Source organism: Equus asinus, chromosome 24 (genome assembly GCF_041296235.1).
Source record: "Equus asinus isolate D_3611 breed Donkey chromosome 24, EquAss-T2T_v2, whole genome shotgun sequence".
Classification (NCBI taxonomy): Eukaryota; Metazoa; Chordata; class Mammalia; order Perissodactyla; family Equidae; genus Equus; species Equus asinus.
This window is the reverse complement of record NC_091813.1, coordinates 25,355,938-25,378,977: the sequence shown is the minus strand read 5'-3', so window position 1 is coordinate 25,378,977 and position 23,040 is coordinate 25,355,938. Positions and strand designations below refer to the sequence as shown.

The 23,040-nt window shown below is 40.1% G+C and overlaps 1 pseudogene; it reads right to left on the bottom strand.

Moving 5' to 3' along the window:
- Positions 1-22,692, bottom strand: part of LOC139041768 (uncharacterized) — an 85,717-nt pseudogene extending 63,025 nt beyond the window's left edge.
- Positions 22,693-23,040: the final 348 nt, after the last annotated feature.

Here is a 23,040-nt window from a genome sequence, read left to right as displayed (position 1 = left end):
TTTACAGTTCAGTTCTGATAGATATATTATTCTTGGGCTCCAACATAAATATTTCCCTCTTTCTGTAAATGACATGCTGTCATTCTTTCACTCTTTTTTAAAAAATTTATTTGATTACCAAATAGGAGATGCTAATTAACAAAAAGCTAAAAAGATGGAAAAGTAAAAAAAGTGAAATTTCTTCATTTCTCCTCTCCAAAGTGAGATAGAACTAATAATTTTGCCTTATCTTTCTTCATACACATACACTCCTATGTATATACACATACAATATCCATATTCTTCATTTGTTCTGCAAAATAAGATCTTCCTACAAATAGAGTTCTGAAACTTGCTTTTTCTCCAGTCAATAAATTTTAGACAACCTTCTATATTAGTTTATACAGATTTACCTCATTCTTTTAATTGCTTGTGTCATATTATTTAACTATTCACCCATGTGTGTCTACTTAATATACCTTTAATTGTTTGCTATTGTGAATAATGCTACAGAGACCATCCTTGAACATAAATCTTTTTCACATGTGTCACTATTGCTGTAAGTTCAGTTCCTCAAAGTAGAATTTCTGGGTCAAAAGAAATACACATTTAAATTTTTGATTGACTGCCAAATTGCCTTTAAACATATTGCACCAATTTGCTCTGTTTGCCTTTTTTATTAAAACTATTCTGTACATAAGTGTTTTTTCAATTTTAAATAGCTTTTAATACTTTTTTAAAAATACAGGCTATAAGTTTTAAATAAATAACTGGCTAAAGGGAGAAGATTTCCACCCTAAATAATTAGGCAACAGATAAAACCTGCCTTTTTTTACACTCGTAGCAGAAGTCACAGCAAGACTTTCCTCTTATGACTGGATCGCCAAGGTCAGCCCCATGCCCTATTTTAAGATCACAGAGGACCGTCCATGCAGACTCACTTAAAATCGACTTTTCAGTCCTGCACTGTTCGAAAACCCATAATTCAGGACCACAGGGAGACTAGTTTCACTTTACACCATTCTGTACTGCCTAGCATATAGGAAAAAATAGTAGCAACTTTGGTCTGTCCAAAAGAACACTGTTTATATTGTATTACATTTTCTGTAGAGCATAAGAAGATGTGGAGGTTAAACAAAGATAGCAGAGTGGAGAAAAATGGTACTCCATACTCTGTAGCATCTTTCTAGGTCAAGGCTCAGGTTTTATATCTCAAGAGCAGGGATATATGGTCAGTTGGATGTGGAGTGGTGAGGTGGACTGAGAATAGGACATCTTCCAAACCCAAGTATCTGATTTTCCACCACAGTTTCCACAAACAGCTCAATTCAGTGGGAATGCTTTATTTTGTTTGCAAGTTCTCTGTCAAAAGGGACTCTGTAGCAAATGCTTCTGTAGGCAGTAGCACAAAATATCAAAAAGTGATTCAATGCAGGATTTTTATTTTTCAATAATTACTGGAAAACAGGAATTATAACAGATTAGATAGGGTAAGCAGACACAAGGTGGTAATGTCATTTTTGTAAACACTTGGGTTCTGGAGCAAGGGTGAAGGAAGAACTGATGAAAGACACCACGCTTTCCAGGAAAGGATTAGTATATGCCTTGAACATATTTTGAAGTTGTGGACTTGGGAATGAAGAAGAGTCAACATGGTAAAGAGGTTAAAGTTCTTGTAGACTGGAATAAAAAGAAAATCAATTAAACATTATAATAAAAGATCACTTTTAGGCAGATTTGAGCAGCCAGAAGAAAGAATCAGCAAACTTGAAGATAAGACAATTGAAATTATCAAGGCTGAGAAAAAAAAAAGGAAAATGATAGAATAAAAATGACCAGAGCTTAAGTAACTTGTAGAATACCATTAAGCAGACCAACGTGTACATTGTGGGGCTACCAGAAGGATAAAAGAGAAAGAAGTAGAGATTATTTGAAGCAATAATGGCCCAAAACTCCCCAAATTTGGTGAAAGATATGAATATAAGCATCTAAGAAACTCCAAGAACTTCAAGCAGGATGAACTCAGAAATTCCCAATGACACACTATAATCAGACTGTTGAAAGGCAAAAACAAAGGGAGAATTTCGAAAGCAGTGGAGAAGTGTTTAGTTACATACAAAAGATCCTCAATAAGATTATCTGAATACTTCTCATCAGAAATTTTGGAGGCCAGAAGGCAGTAGGCTGATATATTCAAAGTGTCAACCAAGAATCTGATGCCCAGAGCCAGCCCTGATGGTCTAGTGGTTAATGTCGGTGCTCTCACCACTTCAGTGGCCCGGGTTCATTTCCCAGTCATGGAACCACACCACCCATCTGTCAGTTGCCATGCTGTGGCAGTGGCTACAGAGAGGAAATAGAAGGACTTATAACTAGGATATACAACCATGTACCGGGGTTTGGAGGAGGAGACAAAAGAGGAAGATTGGAAACAGATGTTAGCTCAGGGAAAATCTTTCCCTGAAAAAAAAGGGGGTCAGCCCTGTGGCATACCAGTTAAGTTTACATGCACTGCTTTGGTGGTCCAGGGTTCACCAGTTCAAATCCCGGGTGTGGACCTAGCACTGCTTATCAAGCCATGCTGTGGCAGGTATCCCACATATAAAATGAGAGGAAGATGGGCACAGATGTTAGCTCAGGGCCAATCTTCCTCAGCAAAAAGAGGAGGATTGGCAGTAGATCAGGGCTAATTTTCCTCAAAAAAAAATCCTATGTCTTGCAAAACTGTTCTTCAAAAGTGAGGAGGAAATTAAGACATTCCTAGAGAAACAAAAACTGGGAATTCATTACCACTATACCTACACTGTAAGAAATGCTAATGGGAATCTACAGGTTGAAATGAAAGGATGCTAGACAGTAAGTCAAAGCCATATGAAGAAATAAAGAAAAGGCACCCTATGGAATGGGAGAAAATATTTGCAAACCATATATCTGACAAGGGGTTAACATCTAAAATGTATAAGTAACTCATACAACTCCATAACAAATAATAATAACCTGATTAAAAAATAGAGAAAAGACCTGAACAGACATTTCTCCAAAGAAAACAGTCAACAGATATATTGAAAGATGTTCACCATCATTAATCATCAGAGCAGTACAAATCAAAACCACGATGAGATATCACCTCACACCTGTTAGGTTAGGTTGGCTATTATTAAAAAAACGAAAGCCAACAATGTTGTCAAGGATGTGGAGAAAAGAGAATCCCGGTGCACTGTTGGTGGGAATGTAAATTGGTGCATCTATTATAGAAAACAGTATGGAGGTTCCTCAAAAAATTAAAAATAGAACTACCATATGATCCAGCAATTCCACTTATGTGTATTTATTCAAAGGAATTGAAATCAAGACCTCAAAGACGTACCCAAATTCCCATGTACATTGCAGCATTATTCACAATAGCCAAGATATGGAAACGACTTAAAGGTCCATCACCAGATGAACAGATAAAGAAAATTGATGTGTCTGCATGTGTATATATATGTGTACAAACACACATATGTATATGTGGAAAGAGAGTTATATATATACACACACACACTTGAATATTACTGAATATTATTCAGACATAAAAAAGAAAGAAGTCCTGCCATTTGTGATGACATAGATGGATCTTGAGGACATTATACTAAGCGAAATAAGCCAGACACAGAAAGACAAATATTGTATGATCTCACTCACATATAGAATGTAAAATAGTCAAACTCATAGAAGCAGAGACTAGAACACTGGTTGCCAGGGGCTGGCGGGAAGGGAAAATGGGGAATTGATGGTCAAATGGTACAAAATTTCAGTTATGCAACGTAAATAAGTTCTGGAGATCTACTATAAAGCATAGTGCCTATAGCTAACAATACTGTATTGTATACTTAAAATTTGCTTATGCTAAGGGTCTTATGCAAAGAGGATCTTATGTTGTGTTCTTAACACACACACACACACACACACACACACACACATACACACACACAAAATACTAATAATAAAGAGGGCAAGAGGAAAATTTGGAAGGTGATGGATATATTTGTGGTCTTGATGGTGGTGATGGTTTCATGGGTGTATATTTATCCATGTATCCATTGTATACATCAAATATATACACACTTTACATATCAATCATACCTCAATAAAGTGGTTTTAAAAAAAGAGATCTCACTAAAGGTATGTACAAGGGCAATTATAAAAGATAACATTTTTGTAAAAACAGCCTGTAACTTAACTTTTCGTTTTCTACACGATTTAAGAGACTAATATATTTTTTAAAAAACAATCCTTAGTCTAAAAGCTAGTATTATTGTGCCTTAGGATTGTAACTCCACATTTTGTTTTTACCTAATTCAAAAGACTAATGCATTATAAAAAAAATTATTAGTTTATGTTTTGGACTTACAACATATAAAGATATAATTTCATGACATCAATAACTGAAAAGCATGGTGAATGGAGCAGAATAGGAGCAGAATTTTTGTATGTTACTGAAATTAAGATGGTATAAATTCAAATTAGAGTGGTATAACTTTAGGATATTAATGTAATCCCATGGTAACCACAAAGAAAATAGTTATAAAATATACACATCAGATATATGAGGCAAAAATTGACAGAACTAAAGGGAAAAATAGACAGTTCCACAATAATAGTTGGAGACTTCAATACCCTACTCCCGTAATGGATAGAACGACCAGAGAGAAGATAAGTAAGAAAAGAGAAGACTTGAACAACACAAGAAATCAGCTAGATTTAACAGACATGTATAGAACACTGTACCCAAGAACCTCAGGATATACATTCTTCTCAAGTGCATATGGGACACTCTCCATACAAGTGTTGCCAAGGAGGTGGAAAAATTGGAACACTTGTGCACTGTTGGCGGGGATGTAACATGGCACAGCCACTGTGTAAAACAGTATGGAGTTCCTCAAAAAATTAAAAATAGATCTAGCAATTCCACTTCCGGATGTATACCCAAAGGAATTGAAAGCTGGTCTAAAGAGTATACATTCATGTTGATAGCAGCATTATTCACAATAACTAAAATGAGGAAGCAACCCATGTGTTCATTGATAAATGAATTGGTAAGCAAAATGTTTATATATATATATATATATATATATATATATATACAATGGAATATTATTCAGGTTTAAAAAGGAAGGAAATTCTGACATGTACTACTACATGGATGAACCTTGAGGACATTAGGCTAAGTGAAATAAGCCAGTCACAAAAAGACAAACACCGTATCATTACATTTAGAGGACTCAAATTCATAGAGACAGAAAGCAGAACGGTGGTTTCCAGGGGCTGGGCAGAGAGGAGGTTGAGGAGTTATTGTTTAATAGGTACAAAGTTTCAGTTTTGCAAGATAAAAAGAGTTCTAGAGATGGGTGGTGGTGATGGCTGCACAACAATATGAATGTACTTAATAAGTTTACACTGAAAAATGGTTAAGATGGTAAATTTTATTTTATGTGTATTTTACCATAAAAAAACTTTGAGAAAAAAGATGCCTTTTAAATTCAGTCAATGAACATCTCCCTATGCAAGATAATTCTGATCTCTATGAGGCAGCCTCTTCCAAATGGAGTTACAGACTCACTGATAGACCTTAGGACGCACCTTTATCTCCATGTCTGTATCTTCTCAGTCATAAGGAGTGGGAAAAACAGCATCTGAATGCCAATTCGACAGAATGGCAATTCCCTTGACTCTGAGCCTTGGGCTCTTATGGCCCTGTCCAGAAATGAAAACTATGATGGAATGAGGCTCTTGTGAGCAAGTGAACATGACAGGACATTCATGAGGTATCGTAGACACGAGTCCTGGAGCTCAGCCTCATGGGCCCCAAGGTTAATGTGTAGAAGAGAACGCCACATGATAAAGGAAGGGAGTAAAAGCAGGAATGTGCCTCAACTGAGACCGTGCAGCTCAGATAGCTTTTCAGAACTCAGGTGTAAATGATCTGTCTCCTTGAGCAGATAGATAACTCAAAATGTTGCATAAAACTAAATTTTTCTCAAATTGAATTAATGCATAATTACTCACCCCAATCTCTCTCTTAACCACATTGAGTTTTCTCCTTCATTTGATTTATCAATACTACCATTTGCTGGAAGTTCCTAAAATCAGTGTCTATCACTCTCTTTTCAAAGTTCCCTGAAAGGCTGCCTTATCAAGCCTTCTGGGTTGCCTTAATACCTATAATTGAGCAGACATAGATTTTCTCATTGCTTCCAAAGGGCAGAGAAGTGGCGTATTTAATTATTTTAGTCTAGCAGCATGTGTAGACACGCACTTGATTGGTGTTTTGTTGTTGCAACCATGGTCACTATTGGTGTTTAATTTATAAATCTAACTTGGAGAGCTGGCTCCATGATGCCCAAGGCTAATTTGGAGACTGGATTCATATCTGTATTCCTGTGTTTCTGGTGAAAATGGTGGTAATGCTGAAGGGGCCTTAGAGAATAAGTGAAGAAATTGGGTACTGTTTTCAATTTGTTTAAACAACCGAGATCAATTCTGCCAGAAGAGACTGAAGGCATCTATTCACTCCTGAATAGATTCTCCTGATTGCAATCTCCTCTCCTGTCCTGCAAAAAAGTTTCCCAATTCTCCTCATTTACAAGAACTCAGTTCCTAACAAAGCCACGCAGGAATCAGGTCAAGTTCTCATTAAGAACCACTTTTTGAAAGAGCTGTACCATGCTTGGCTTGCCACCAGATAGCTCTGCTGAGAGGCTCTGCTCCATTAGTGCCGTCCAACTTAATACTAAGTTTCTAACTGCAAACAAGCCTGTCTTGGGACAAAGGGATGTTCAGAACCCTGTTGAACCACCATCTCTCCCAGCATAAGTCACTATTTACAAACCAAAGGGCAAGCTTCTGCTGGCCAATTATAGTTAAGTTAAAGTTTCTCCAGAATAGGCAAAGAGACTGCCAACAGCCAACTGTTCAAGACAATTAGCAAAAGCCTAAACCATATCAGACCCTCAGAGTTCTCTCCCAAAGTGTGTAGGCTCAGGAAGAAGAGAGTCATAATACGACTCTCGTTGTACTTTACACTCACCATCTTTAATCCTGCTAGTTTGAAAGACTCACGTCCTGTATCCAATTATTGCCTATTTAACAACTCCCTTTGATGTCTAACAGACATCATCAACTTGACATTCCAAAACCCAACTCCTGATTTTCACCCAAATCTCTTCCGTACACAACCTTCTCATCTCAGTCAATGGTGACTCTAGACTTCTGGTTGCTCAGGTTTCAAAACTCGAGTTCATCCTCGTCTCCTTACTTTCTATCATGTCCTATATTTGGCCCATCAACAATCCAGTCTTTTCTTCCTCTGGAGTATATCCAGAATCCACTTCTTACTTCATCTGCTACAACCAATTCAGCCCAAACTAGTCTAAATTGCTTTTATCTCTCACTGGGATGGAGGCAGAAGCATCCTGGCTGACCTGCCTGCTTCCACCTTTGCCCTTTAGTCTATTTTCCATACAGTGGCTGGAGTGATCCTGCTAACATATATGCCAGATCATGTCTCTCCTCTCTTAAAATCCTTGCAGTGGCTCCCAATGCCACTCAGAATAAAAGCAAAATCTCTATGATGGCCTATAAAACCCTAGATGATCTGGCTTCCTATTTTCTCTCCAGCCAGACCTCCTCCTACTCTCCCTTTCTTTTTCAGTTTCACTCTGCTCCAGCAGTGCAGGCCTACTCCATATCCTCAAACATACCAGACATGATCTCCCCTGAGGACCTTTGCACCAGCTCTTCTCTCCACCTGGAGCCCTCTTCCTCCACACGGCTAACTCCACCTTTTTGCCACCTTCTTGTTCAACGACAGCATCTAAAGGAGGCCCACCCTGAGCATCTCCTTTACACCATAACCACTCTTTCCACCATCACTCAATTTCCCTTAGCCTGCTCTGTTTCATTCCGTAGTGTGCATCCTCTTCCTACATACCATAAAATTTACTTACTTACTATGACTATATATTATACTATATAATTATTATACTCAGTAATTATAATAGTATATAATATTATGACTATTTATTTTACTATACAATTTGCTTATTTAGTATGATTTTTATTTATTGGCGTGTCTCCCCTGGCTAAAATGTAAGCTCCACGAGGTCAGTGTTCTTTTTCCTGTTTGCTTATTTTTGCACAAGCGCCTGGAACAATTCCTGGAATGTATAGGTGAACACAGAGGTACACAAAAATTATTTGTTGAATTAATGATAAATTTCTTAACCTCCAGGTTTGAGGGATTAATAGAGTAACCATTTTAAATATTAAATTTTTTTAAAAAAATTTATGGCCTAATAATTTTTACATGTAAGCATATACCCAAAAGATGTCTTCAAAAATGCAGATAAAGATTTAAAGGCAAAGACATGCCTTTGGGGGTTTTTCATATCAACAAAATTTAAAATATAAATATTCAACATTAGGGAAATTATTAGCTAAATTGTGATACATTCCTTTGATGTTGGAATTAAAACTATATTTACAAAGATGGAACTATAATAAAACTATAAAAACTAGAATAATTATAATATTTTCTAATTTCTGTATGAAGAAATTTGTCCTAAGTTAACAAATCCAAAGAAAGAAATATCCAGTGGAATTTATTAGATAAAATTAGTAACATTTTTATGTCAAAAATTTCTTTTAAAATATATTTTTAAAAAACGAACAAGCTGGGAAAAATATTTACCCTAAATATCAAAAAAAATTAAAGCCATAAAATATAATTTTAATCCTCACCTTTCTCTATCAGTAGCATTTAACATAGATGACCACTCCCGCTTTGGAGCATTGTTCTCTTGGCTAGGAGAACACTATTCTCTTAGTTGTCTTCCTACCTCACTGGCTATTTGTTCTCCATCTCCTTTGCTAGTTTCTCCTCACTTCCCCTACCTCTGAATGTTGCGCAGAGACCCAGGGCTCGCTCCTTCAGCTTTTTCTCTTCTCTGTTGACACTCACTCCCTAGATGATGTCATCTAAACTCACTGCTTTAGACACCATCTAATTGCTGACATTTTTGTGTCTCTAACCTGCTGTCTCCGCTGGACTCAGGCTCATACCTTCTACTCTCTACTCATTAGCGTTGCTGTGATGTCTAACAGGCATCTCATATTCAACATGACCAAACCCAAACTTCTGCTCTTACTCCCCACTCTGATCCCCCTTCAGTATTCTCTAGTGTATTAAATGTCAACTTACTCTTCCAGTTGCTCAGGCCATAAATCTTGGAGTTGTCCTTCCCATCTCTCTTTCTCCTCTACCCCCTAATCCATTATCAAATCCTATTGGTTCCATCTTCAAAATAGATCCAGAAACTGAGCCTGTCTCACAACTTCCACTGCTGCTCCCAGAAACCACAAAGCACCTCTCACCCGGACCGCTCTAAGAGCCTCCTAAGTGGTCTCCTGCTTTCACCCTTGCCCTCTTCTGTCTACTTTCAATCCAGAATATAGAAGTATTCTTTTCAAATTCATGATATTGAAAGGTATCCAATGGCTTCCCATCATAATCAGAGTAAAAGCCAAAATCCTACGGTGGCTAACAAGGCACTTCACGAGACTGAGGTAAATAGAATTCACAACTGGAAACGGTCATGGCTCTTCTGTTAGACCATTTGTGTGGGTGCTCGAGTCAATTTAGACACAAGTTGGTCTTGGTATTGTTGTCACTAAAGTTATTTTTAGTGTACTTCTTTGAATTTCTCTTGTGTGACCTTCTGTTTAGGTTGGGGCAATCAGAGGTTTTCTTCAGTGTTTATGCTCCACCCTCCACTTTAGGCCTTCCTTGTGTACCTACGCCTCTGAGAGGGTCTCCCTCCATGTTCTTGTCTCTTCTCCAAAGATAGTCTGCAGTTGTTTGTCATTTCTTGGTGCTTGTTGGCCTGGCAGGGTGAGGGTGTGAGGTGAGAAATCTCTGCTATCCTGGGTCAACCTCAGGCCTATGCAGACCCTGTGACCCTTGTCTCAGAGTAGAGCTTTGGAAGTGACCCTACTTTCCAGGTCTGGGCCCAGAGAGGTTTCCTGCCCTCCTCCATGGGAGGAGGCTTTCCCCCTTCCCTCACTATAGTGTGTCTTCACCTGTGCCCTGGGGGTAATAGCATTCTCTCCTCAGGGAGAAGGGAACAGGTGGGATTTCATGCTTTTCCTGCAGTGGCGGCCGATCTCATCTGTAGGCCAACACCACCGAGCCTTTTTCCAGTTGCCCACTGCACCTCATTCTTTCTCATGAGCACCTGGAAAAGTCTATGGAGAAGAGCCTACAAGTGGATACAAAAGCCCCTTCTGTCTGCAGCTCCCAGTTCTATACTCTCGTGCCAGCCCACACTTAGCCTTTAGCAATTTGATGCAAATCTTAGCTGAACACGTCTTATGCCCACACTTGTCTGGAAGCCCCATCTTCCCTATGTGGCCTTCACAGGTGGGACGGTGTTCAAGTTCTATCTTTCCAAGGAGTTGCCATTTTTCCTTAAATTTTAGGCCAGTTAGTTGCCTTGGGACATCAGCTCTATGATGGTTTTAAGAAAAGTTATTTTGTAGATTATCTAGTTTTTTCTTATTGCTGGAATAGGAGTGGTACTCTTTCCAGCTTTCTACCGCCTAGATGGAAGCCAGAAGTCCCACCCAGATTTATCTTAAGGAGTTTACTCTAAGATGACAAATGATATTTGCGTAAAAATATACATTTTGGTATATTTTAAATTGAGTAAAATTGGAAAAGAGGTATGTTTTAGGACCAGGCCTGATATTTCTGGCTCAGATTCCATTGACCAGAAGCCAGTCACATGGTCCCAACCTAACTGCAAGAGAGGCTGGAAAATATCATCTGCCTGTGTACCTAGGAGGAAGACATGAGATTGATGATGTTGGTTCAAAACCTTGGGAGCTTCCTGGGTGAAATCTGAAACTGGCCTCTGTACAGGGAGAGTAAGGAGAAAGAGAAGGAAGAGGCAGACCATTCCAGATGGGTAGGTGGTGATGTAAATAATCAAGGCAACTTATAGACAAGGCTTGTATTGGGCAGCTGCACAACTAATAGATTGCCACACCCTCCCCGGAATCTTAAGGTTTAGATAGAGGCTTTAACTGGATTCAGTCACATATACTGTTCAGAGGGTCTCAATCACATTGCTTTCTCAAGGCCACGTCCTTGAAAATGGCTCCACTGGGGGAATGGTGGGCAGAACATACATCCCAAGGCCAGAAGAGGGAGTGAGAAACCTCTGATTGTCTGGGGTCCAGCTGGAGGGTCAACTAGAGGTCACATCCTCTTGATGACTTCCTCCAACAGACGATCTTCTAACTAGTCTCTGCTAGAGAGTCATCAGTAGGAAAAATGGTTAAATTATGACACATAGATGTGTTGGAATAGTATATATTTATTAAAATTATGCTTCTGTAATAATTCTAATGTCAATGGAAAAATGCTTAAGACGTAACATTAAATAAGAAAAGAATATAAATTAAAATATGTACGAAGATCCTAATTATGTGTGTGTATGTGCATTTATGTCTATGCCAATAGAAAGACTAAAATACTCAAAGAATTCAGTGGCTTTCCTTGAATGATAGGATTATGAATGATGTAATTTCTTCCTTATAAAGTCTGTATTTTCCAGGTATTTACAACAAGCTTGTATTATTTTATGACACAATCATTTAACTGGTGCTTATTTTGAAGTGTCATTTAGAAAAAATGTATCAGGAACTTTTTGAGAAAACCAGGCACTGAAACTGCAGGAAGCAAATTCTTATAGCAACTTTGTGAATTACCCATATTTTATATTCACAGTCTGCAAGTAATTTTCATTTTCATGCTATGACTATATCCTTATCTGAGTAGCTAAACATGATCCAAAGACAACACTTGTGCTTCTAAAAATGAAATTCTGGTAGCTATAGATAACTTTTTTAAAAAAATAAAGTGCTTTTTAAGTTATTATTATTCATGACCATAATAAAAAGATAAAATGTTTCAATGATAAATCTGGATTATTAATGGTTGATGTGAATAAATTAAAATGCATAGGTTCAAATAGATACATCCCTTTTTCTACTTCACTTTTTGTATTGAATTGGGCACTGGGTCATCTTTCAGCTAACTTCCTGATAGGTAGAGAAGCAATCCAGGGCACTCCCTTCCCACTCCTACTGCCTGTATTTCCCCCGCTGATACCCTCTTCTCAGTCACTCCTACCCAGCCTTCCATTTTCAAAACCAGCATCAGGATGATCTTTCCAAAATACTAACCTGATCTTGGGTAGGAGCAGACACGATGGGAAATCCGGAGACTCCAGTGCACGCAAGGCACTGGGGCAAAAACTCTGGGGCTGGTTGGGCACCTGGCCCAGAGTGTGCCCTTGATGGATAGGGAGATGGGAAAATCTGACCTCAGGTTTGTGCCCCAGGAGGAAGTTCCTGCCAGGGTACTGAGGGAGATGAGGGCAGACACAAAAGGCCAGCCAGGCGTGCAATTTTGAATGCTGCAGCTAGAAATCTTCATTTGATATCTGGAATAAAACGCAGAAGCCACTCAAGGATTCTGAGCAATGTAGTGGCAAGAATAGAAAATTAGATCTATTTTCTTTGCCCAATTTTCCTAAAATGACAATTGTCCATTTAGAAAAGATTTGGATGAAAGTACCCATTTGAATTTTCCCTGGGGCTGTCAGCTCACTTTATTTAGTATTTAGCCAAATTAGTGGTATCTCGTTTAAGAAGTGTACATAACACTGCTTTTTGTTATTACTCTTTTTTAATTATTTAAATGAACTCACTTCTTATAAGCAAATGATTTAAGGCTACTGTGGAGCTAATTTTGGGCCATCACCACCACTTCCTGTCTCCACCTCTGGCTGCCTGTACCCCAGGGTCATGTCCACAGGCAGGCTCTCCCTGCTGCTCCCTCTTGCTCTGCTTCCGATACCCATACGACACCTAGGACGCAAGAAGGGGAAACCCAAAAGAACTCCTTTAGAAAAAACTACAAACCATTGAGATTAAAGTACATTTCCCTCCTTCTGTATGTAATAGAAACTTTAAAATATATATATTAACAGCAATGATAAGACATTCCATTTCTCTACTTAGCACAACATTATAAAAGTAAGAATTCAAAGTCAGGAAGTGGACTATTGGGGGGTGTAATTTGATAGGGGAAAAGAAGCCATCGTACCCCCTCTTTCCTGAACACCAGCAATCTGACTTTGGCCCTCTCCTTGTTACAAGCATGAAAAATCTTCACAGGTCGTACAGCACACTCTCATCACGGCGCGTCCTATTTCTGTCTGCGTATCTAATTACCTTCTTATGAACGAGTCTCTATAGGGAGGTGTTTTACAAACTGGAAACAACGCACCTGAAGTTCTAGACCTGAAAGGGAAGGTCTGCACGTCAGCAGCGGCAGAGGGAAAATGCAGGTTTATAGTGGGACTCCCACTATGAGCCCTGCCCCTGGTCCTTGACCTCATTTTCAGGCCTCTGTTCAGGCTTGGGCTAGAAGGGGACAAGATTGAGGGGCTTCACTTGCACCCCCAAAGTTGGTGGATGGCTGTTTGAATACATACAATTTGGCAAAGAAAAGTCTTTACGGGGATGAAAAGAAACAGATGTACAAGTGGCAGCTAGCTGCTAAGGAGGCCAAAATAGAATTAAGTTCTGTTCTTCCATATGCCCATGTGTGTGACTTGTCTAAACTCATGGTCTATTTCCCCTTCCTCTTCTGGGCAGAGGCAGCTCTTTTCCAGACGGTCCTTGTCATCAGGGTTTTAGGCAGAACTGCTGCTAAACAACAAAGGAAACTATGAGTACTGACCTTCTGGAGGCCTCCAGTCTCTCTGAGACGGCAGATCACTAAAGAGAAACTTTAGGCAGACGAAGAGGCACCTAGGTTAGCCACCTGCTGTTACTGAGAGTTTTAAGAGCGGCATCCTGCAGCAAACACACAAGCACATTCATGTGCTGCCACATGCCTGAATGCACCCCCACCACAACGCCACCTAACTGTCACCATTTTGCCTTAAGACAGTGAATGTTTTTGGGCCTGAAGCTGCAGCAGAGAGCTCCATGAAGCAGAGAGGGCATGAGAACATGAGTGAGAAAACCTGGGGTCAGCGTACCTGCTATGTATTTCCCAAGCTTTGAGAACTAAGGCAAACCCTCCTGGGCCCCAGATTCCTCAAATGTACAACTAGAGAGCAGTGCCCGGTATCTCTAAGGCTCTTTCTGCTCTAGTGTTTCCTTACCATATGCTGTCTCATCAGATACTCCCCTGTGGATTGAGATGTAGGGCACTATGCTGCAGAATGCCCTGGCACAGGCGATGAGAGCCAACACAGTGCTAGTCCTGGCTCTGCCACTTACAAGTTAGGCATCTTAGTCTAGTCACGTAACCTCCCAGTAGGGCAATCAAGGGGATCAAATGAGATAATATGCATCCATCAGTCAGCCTTTGGTGCATAATAAACCATGTCAAAATTTAGTGGCTTAAACCACAATTACAATTCTTTCCCACGACTCTGCAGGTTGGCTGGGTGGTTCTTCTGATCTGAGCTATGGTAGAGCAGGTCCCTAAAACCTGCTGGTGGCTTGGCTGGGGCTAGGTGGTCCCGGGTGGCTTTACTCACATGTCTGGCAGATGGTGGGCTGGTTGTCTAGGGAACTCAGCTGAGGCTCTTCATTTCTGCTAAACGTGTCTCTCACTCTCCAGGAGGCTGACCCAGGCTTCTTCACATGGTGATTTCAGGGTTCAAAATGGCCACAGGAAGGCCCAGCGCACAGGTGCTTTTGAAGCCTCTGCTTGCATTATGTTTGCAAATGTCCCATTGGCTCAAGCAAGTCACACAGCTAAGGCCAGATTCAAGGGAAGAGCTTGATGGGAAAAGTGTCAAAGAATTTGTGTCCATTTTTGCAATCTGCCAAAATACGTTGGAAAAATCTTTTAAAGTTATACAACAAACATATTACAAATTTAAAGAAATATTGTTAAAATTTGTTTCATTTGCAAATATTTGGTTTGATTGTTCCCAACTTTAAAAATGCTTTTGTTGCTGCATTATCCACTAAGAGTCCTTCATAACCTGTCAAACGCATTGGCCAGGATTGGTTTATCTGAACAATCCATTGTCACTAACATCACCAGCTTGGCCATAAAACATGAAGAAGAAGAGATAAGGAAAGGGTGAGAGAGTGAGGTACGTGGCCAATGTGAGGTCACCAGGATGCAGGGCAGAGTAAGTTTCTGAAAGAGCCCAGGTGGCATCAGCATCCACTGGCTTCACCATCTTCCCAGTCAAGTCCTGGTACTGGAGGTGGTGGAACTTGAGTAACTGCACAGAACTGACAGTACTCGTGCCATAGGGATCTGCATAAAGGGAGTTATATCCTGATTCAGGCGGGCCAGGGCATGAGGCATGCTGTGACAAAAGCTGATAGGAAAGAGGCGACACTGGGAACAGGAAGTCAATGGGTTGGAAAATTGAACCTCAGTTATAGGAGGGGCGGCTATAATGGCATTCACCTGTTAGACATTGTTAGAGCAAGTTAACTGATCAATTGCTAGGGCCAAATGGAGATGGTGGGCTGTGAGCCTCCAGGATAATGAAAGGCTAACATTGGTGCCAAAGTTCTGAGCTATTCATAGCAGAATCCAGTCAATGACTGAGGACACTGGGAGGAAGATCTGGCTTTCCCACCTTCCCTCCTCAGATGACTTGCAAGAACCAGGCCAAACCCGGGACTGCAGAGAAGCTGGACGGAATTCAGAGCAGTCCCAGGCTCGGGAATATAAGATGCAGGTTGGACAACTGAGCTGAAGCCTCATCCGATAGCCTGGGCCGGTAGAGCAAAGCCTGGGGAAAGCTAAGATTGTGACTGACGGCGGAGGACAGTCAGGACTCGCTCCAGGGATGTGGTCTATGCCAGCGCAGATAATTCTGGATCCACCTACTGCACTGAGTTGCTGATGGACTTCTTGCCCTCCTTGGAATTTACTCAGTTGCTACATGGGTCTGAATCTGCAAATAGGAGCCATTAGTGACCCCTGCTAACTGGAGCTGAGAGACCCTCTAACTGCCTTTATCTCAGATCTGCTCACCTATTACAAATGTGACCGAGCAGTGGTTCTGAGCACTGACTATGGGCACAGGTCTGGGAGGAAATTCCAGATCTGTCATTTGCTATCTATGTGACATGGCACATTTCTTCACTTCTCTGTTAATTAGCTTCTCTAAAATACGGATTATAATTGTACCTACCTTGAAGGATGTCGAAAGAATTAATGAGATGAGTTAATGGACACAGAGAGCATAGAACTACTAGTGCCTGGGCAAATGGTAAGTACTAGACAGCTACCATTACGAGTCTTTCTTCCTCTGCTGGGATCGTCCATCTACCACGGTGTTGAACAGTAAGATCAGCTTTCCTACACCCAGAGCTCTTAATAACTTTGTCTTTTAAAATTGTATGACCATTGAATTTTCATTAATATTGAGTAGGTTTTGTCAAACACTCTGAAAAGGGTATTATTTCATTCTTGCTGAAATTTTTTCTTTGTACTTGGCAGTTGTAGCTGAGTTTGTCTATCACTGCAAAAGAAAAAAATCTTATAAGCATGAAGTTATAAACACATTTACAGGCACCTTCTGGTGTCTGCTTCTGGAAGGTGATTAGTCAAGGGCAAAGCACCTATGAATCAGGGGAATATAACAGTCATTAAAATACAGTATGGAAGCCATTAAAATACAGCCGTGGAAAACAGTATGGAAGTTCCTCAAAATATCAACAATAGAACTACCATTTGATTGCGCAATCCCACTTCTACGTATTTATCCAAGAGAATTGAAATCAGAATCTCAAAGACATACCAGCATTTCTATGTTCACTGCAGCATTATTCACAATAGCCAAGTTATGGAAACAACCTAAATATCCATTGATGGAAAAATGGGTAAAGAAAATGTAGAATATACATACAGTAGGATATTATACTGTCTTTAAAATGAAGGAAATTCTGCAATATGTGACAACATGGATGAACCATAGGGACATTGTGCTAAGTGAAATTAGCCAGTCACAGAAGGACAAATACTGCATAATTTCACTTGTATGGGGTATCCAAAATAGTCAAATTCATAGAATCAAAGAGTGGAATAATAGTTGCTGGGGACTGAGAGTCTCCTCGAAATGGGGAATTACTAATCAGTGGGCTTAAAGTTTCGGTTAAGCAAGACGAATAAACTGTAGAGATCTGCTGTACGACACTGTGCCTATAGTCAACAGCACTATATTGTACACGTAAACATTTGTTAAGAGGGTTAAAAAATATAGTGTACAAACATGGCAAATTATATGATGTAGTTCAATTATGAAGAGGCAGAGTGACACAATCTCATAAGGTTTGGTCCCCTTGCTGTTTTCTGAATATTGTGCATCCTTCAGCTGTTTTGCGCCTAAAGAGAAATACATCCTGAGCAACTGACACAAGTGATCAAATAAAGCAGAATATCCAAGGCTCCGATCCAAAGAGAGTATCTGCTGTGTGTCTGTCCCTAAATCCTACGTCAGAAAATCTCTGTCTTTTCTAAGCTTCCCTACAGTCTGAGGATCCTACCTTCAAAACATTTCTATTGACTGTGTGTTCTCAAAGTGAGTTTCCAGTGGTCAGCTGTGGTAAATGGCTACAGCAAGCACTGGGGGAGTTAAAAGAGTAAAGGACACAAAACTTAGATTTGAGACAGCACTCTGGATGTGTATGACAGTGTAATTTCTGCTCTCTGCCCTACAGCATCTAGAGAACAGCAGAGGTCTCAGGCAGGACAAGATGAGAAGATAAGGTGTCTCCCCTGGGGAAATACATGAAATCAGAGAACAGTACAAGATGAGAGAACACAGCATACTACTTTAAAGTGTATAAAGAACTTGCCTGTATGTTACATCATTTAATCCTCAAAATCTCTGGCTTTCTGAAATAACGCCCACATTTGACAAATGAAGGACTTGAGACTTATGAGGGATAATTGATTGCTTAAGGTCATAATGCTGGTTAAGAGTTGATGCTTGGACTCCTGGCAGGTTTGCGAGGTTTCTTTCTGATGCCCTGTCCCATGGTTCTCTCACTGCATTACCTTCATGTCCAGGTTTGGGGAAACCGAGGGTCCAGTCAGAAGTCCACTTGGACTGGAATAGATGCTTCATGTTGGGGATTCCAGGGAAAGAAATTTGTGGAGACACAGTGCTGCTGGGTGGAGGTCAGTCATGTTTGGTCCCAGAACCCTGGTTACCCAGATGTAATCCCCAGGAGCCTGAAGATGAGCCCCAAAAATTTGAGGACAACTGTAACATAGAAACTTAAAGAGTGGCCACTTGTATTTCTCATGCTTAAGTGGATGATATTTCAGGATGAACCACAAAATGTCCTTTTGATTCTAAAGTCCTCTGTGCTCTCTTTCTCCACTGGAAGCTATGTGGCACCTCATTAGGACAGCTCTATCATATTTACTTCAAATATAAATTAGAGAAAACTTTATCCACTTCACGTTCTCTTCTACGCTTTTCTGTAACTTAAAAAAAGTTATTTAGCCAATACCACAGAGATGAGTAAGGACTACTTACTCCCTGTCAATAAAATACTAACGATTTGGGGCCAGCCTGGTGGCGTAGTTGTTAAATTTGCACACTCCACTTCAGTGGCCTGGGGTTCGTGGGTTCAGATCCCAGGCACAGACCTAGACACTGCTCATCAAGCCATGCTGTGGTGGCATCCCACATATAAAGTAAAGGAAGATTAGCATGAATGTTAGCTTGGGGACAATCTTCCTCAAGCAAAAAGAGGAAGATTGGAAACAGATATTAGCAACAGATGTTAGCTCAGAGCCAATCTTCCTCAACAAAAAAAAACCACTCAAAATTGTAATCCAACTATCAAACCGTGTGCCCTGTTAATTAAATAGTGGCCAACTACATCCTTGTGAGCTTTCCCAGCCATAGGTTATAGTGGGACTGTTTTCCTCGGATTCTTATTAGGACACCCACGCCTATTAGTGCCATCCCCCACTTTCATAGAGCCACCATCTGCCCTGGGGAGCTTCCTGTGTTGTTCCAGCAGGAGCCATTTGGTCAACACCACAGATGCTTGTGTATCTGTTCTCTTATTCTCCAATGACCCACATCTTCTCCAAGAGAAATACATCAGACCGTGTGTCCCAATTCTCTCTCTCAAGGTGATTAACCAGGCACTTTCAAAGCTCCCAAACCTCATTCTGAAAAATCATAACTGAAATAGAACCATGTGAGTGTGAATGCAGGATGGGATTATTGTGAATTATCTCATTCAATTCTTCCGTTTTATAAACGAGGAAAGTAAGCCCAATAAGTGGTTAAAGCAGTTTAGATGATAAGAGAGAAGTGATGAGGAGTCATTGTGCAGAAAATAGTGCTTATGGAAAATGGTGCCTTAGGAAAATTAATAAGGCAATAAAACATCAAATGGCTAAAAAGCAATTGTGATAACCCAAGGGTGAGATGGTGAATGTATTTGAATCCAGGGTAGGGGAGTGGGAAGGAAGCAGGAATGTACAGGAGGGTGTGAATCCACGAGCACCCCTTAGCTTTGTGTGAGTAACTGGAAGGGAGGTTGCTGATACTGTGAAGTCCTTCAGTCTCATACATTTCACTCTGCTAGACACCGGGGATATTACTGAGAACAACAAAGCCCTGGCCTCATAGTGTTTGTTGTGGAGAGCTGATTAAGTGATAAGAAAAGGAAAACAGTAAATATTATTTTGAATGTTAGAGTCAGATCCTGTGTTCAGATGGAAAATAAGAGCCAACTGGAGAATCGAAGAGACTTAGAGGTAGAAGGAACTAAAAGATCCCTGTTTGCCATATCCACAACTCTGGCTTAATTTTCCCTGTCCAAATGCCTCTTCCAAACTTGTTTGTCCAACTGAGGCAAAACTAGCAAGCCATTTCTTTCCGCCCCAGAAATCCTTGCTCTTTCCTCTACAATTGTCCCTTCCTTTTAATTGTCCCTCAACATGCATCTCTCAAAGGTCAAGTTACGCCTCCCAGCTCAAATACACTGATATCTGGGAGACAAACCTTTCTTCTGCCTGGCCACACCTCTTGGTTTCACTGCACCTTGACCCCTCTTGTTGGCTTCTTTGGACTTTCTTTAGCTTTGCCATTTCTAGCAGAAGTGGAAGAGACTTTCATAAAGAGTTGGATGATACATTTGTTTGATTTCTAATGTCTTTCCACTGTTCCTTCAGGCCAGACAGAAACATGCCTAAAAATTAACCTGTCACTGCCTTTTCCCAATTCTGATCGCGATTTTCCATTTATTCCAATGCTACAAGCTCCCAACACATCCACACTGCTGATGCCCTTGTTTCTTTTTTCCTTTCCCTAAGAAAAATATTTTTTTTGCCCAGATGAGAAGCAAAACTGTGGAAAAGTTGAGTTGTTTCTCCAGACAGTAAATGGGTCCTTAAGTAGCTAGTGAAGTGTCTGGCTGGGCATCTGCGTACTGAGAAAGAGTATGAAGCACATTTTTAGTATCTTTAATGAGAATTCTGTGCCCTTGACACTCAGAGCCAGATGTATTTACCAGCTAGGGAAACAGCAAGGATGGATACGTTATCCCTGAAAAATTGGATCCAGAACAAAATCCTCAATCAAATTTTCAGCTGCATTAGGATGACAGAACCCAACTTTTTAAAAATACAGCCCCAAAAGGTGCAGTGCAAAGGTGTGATATTTCTCTTACCTGATTTCTCCTGCTCGGCACTAAATGTATCAGTTCCCTAAATCCATCTCTGGCAAAAGTTAAAATAATAGAGTAGGTTAGAATAAATCAAAGAAATAAAAATAAATGCCAATAATTCTTTAATTATGAAAGAAAGACAAAGTTTAGTTTGACAATATGATGCTTCCAACCCAAAAAGAAAGTCTGTTTTACCTGAGATAAATGATTCTTTTGAAAAACTTTATTGCACAAAAATATTTTTCAGATTAATGAAGAGAAAAGGGTACTAATATTTATAAAATATTGTACGTTTTAGGCACTGTGCTAGAAATTTTCCACAAAGTATGGTTCAAGTAGGATGAATTAGATGTATAACAAGCCAAAATGCTAATGTATTTTTCAAAACTTAAAAAAGAGTATCATTTAACTTGCTGCTTTCTTCATGAGTATTGATTCTAAAGCTAAAAACAAAGAAAAAGTGATTTGAAATGGTTGCAACAAATAAGATGGCTGGAGACGAGACTGCAGTTGATTTTCAGCGTTTTGAGGATGTACCTTCATCAGAATCAGAAATCTTGATTGGAAGCCAAGATTAAAGCTAAGATTGCACTTACAGAAGTACGGCTCGTTTCATCCAAACGTTATGCTACTAACTCAATTAATTTTCAATGTGTCTGTGTAGGAAGTAGTGGGGAAAAAAATTAGTTCCATTTTATATAAAAGGAAGCAGAGATAAAGAGAAGCTAAATGATTTTTATTTAACTTTCCACAGAAGGTCAGTAACTGATACCAAATTAAACCTAACTCGCAACTACGAGGATTTATGTGCTGGATGTTATCATCTTTCAACAATGAAAATGAGCTACTGGATGATCTGTATAGTTTAGCTCTCAATCGCTGAGGATTAAATTGTTGAATATACCCACTACTCTCACCCCCTTCTTTCTTGTTTCTACCCACAATGTAATCTTTAGAAAATCTGAGACGTTGACCTTTTGAAGCAATAGGACATTACCCAACTGCAATGGACTGAGTCAGCGCTGAGGGGACCAAGTGGCAAGAATTTCTTCCAGCAAGTAGTCCACTCAGGTAAGACAAATCATTCCTGAAGTAGTTCTCCTTGCAATTATCAGAGAAGAAAATCTAAGAGAGGAGAAAAAGGGAATCAAGGAAAGCAAAATCGATTATTTTAAAATTTCAATCATTTTAAAGTTTTGTTAGTGTTCTCTTCGTTGAGTACAACATTACATAGCCCTCCCATATTTACTGGGGCAAAGGGCCCAATGATTTCAATATCAGTTTCATGTAGATCAGATGGGAAAAATAATACATCAAATCTACATAAATACCACTCGGGAGCAATATAATCTTGGGGAATGGCACCAGTGTCTACAGGCAGTAGGAAAGTTGGAAGAGCACAGAGTTGTTAATCAAAAGATGCGTGATTTGGCATTGACTCTACCCTCCACTCATTATCTGGGGCCTTGGCAGTCATTTGACTTTTCAGAACCTGATGTCTTTCCTCATCAGTAAAATGAATATATTTTCCTAACATCTTCACAGGAATAACTTCTTATGACTAAGGAATGGACCAGCACATGTGGTAGATTTGTATTGTGTCAACTTAGCTAGGCCAGAACGACATTTCTCAGAATTCCCTTCCCTGCATAGTCCTGGGTTAGCCTGGGTAATAAGAGGCATCAAGCAAGATTTGGAAGGTGGAAGTGAAACAGTGGCCATTTTCTCTTTTACACCTGCAAGCTCAGCACAGAACATCAGGCACTGTTGCATCTCACGCTGAGTGTTGCTTATCTGCCAGCTCACCTGGGTGCTACGGGGCAGCAGCCAGGCCACAGATCCCTCAGCTCTCACAGTTCCTGCTGGCTCCCTCAGCTTCTCTGACTCCTGGGCCTGGAGCTTGTTAAGCTCCATGATGAAGAGCCCCAACTTCACCTACAAGACACCCCACTGTCAAAGTTGGAGGCTTAGAGGCAGAGACACTGACAAGAGTTTCAGTCCATCCTTGTAGGTTACAACTCATGTGTTCCTTGTTTCTCTCACCTCACATCCATCTGCCCTTTCCAAATGCCTGCCCTGTTGACTCCAAGATACAGCTTCAGATAGAGCATAGCCTCCCATAGACTGTTTAGTTCCCACAATTGCATAAGATCAAATCTCTATAATATATCCCTTACCAGATAGTAGGTACAGATATAGATATAATATAGATGTATCTGTAAGTCCTACTGGTTCTGCCTCTTGAATGGAACTCTGATAGAG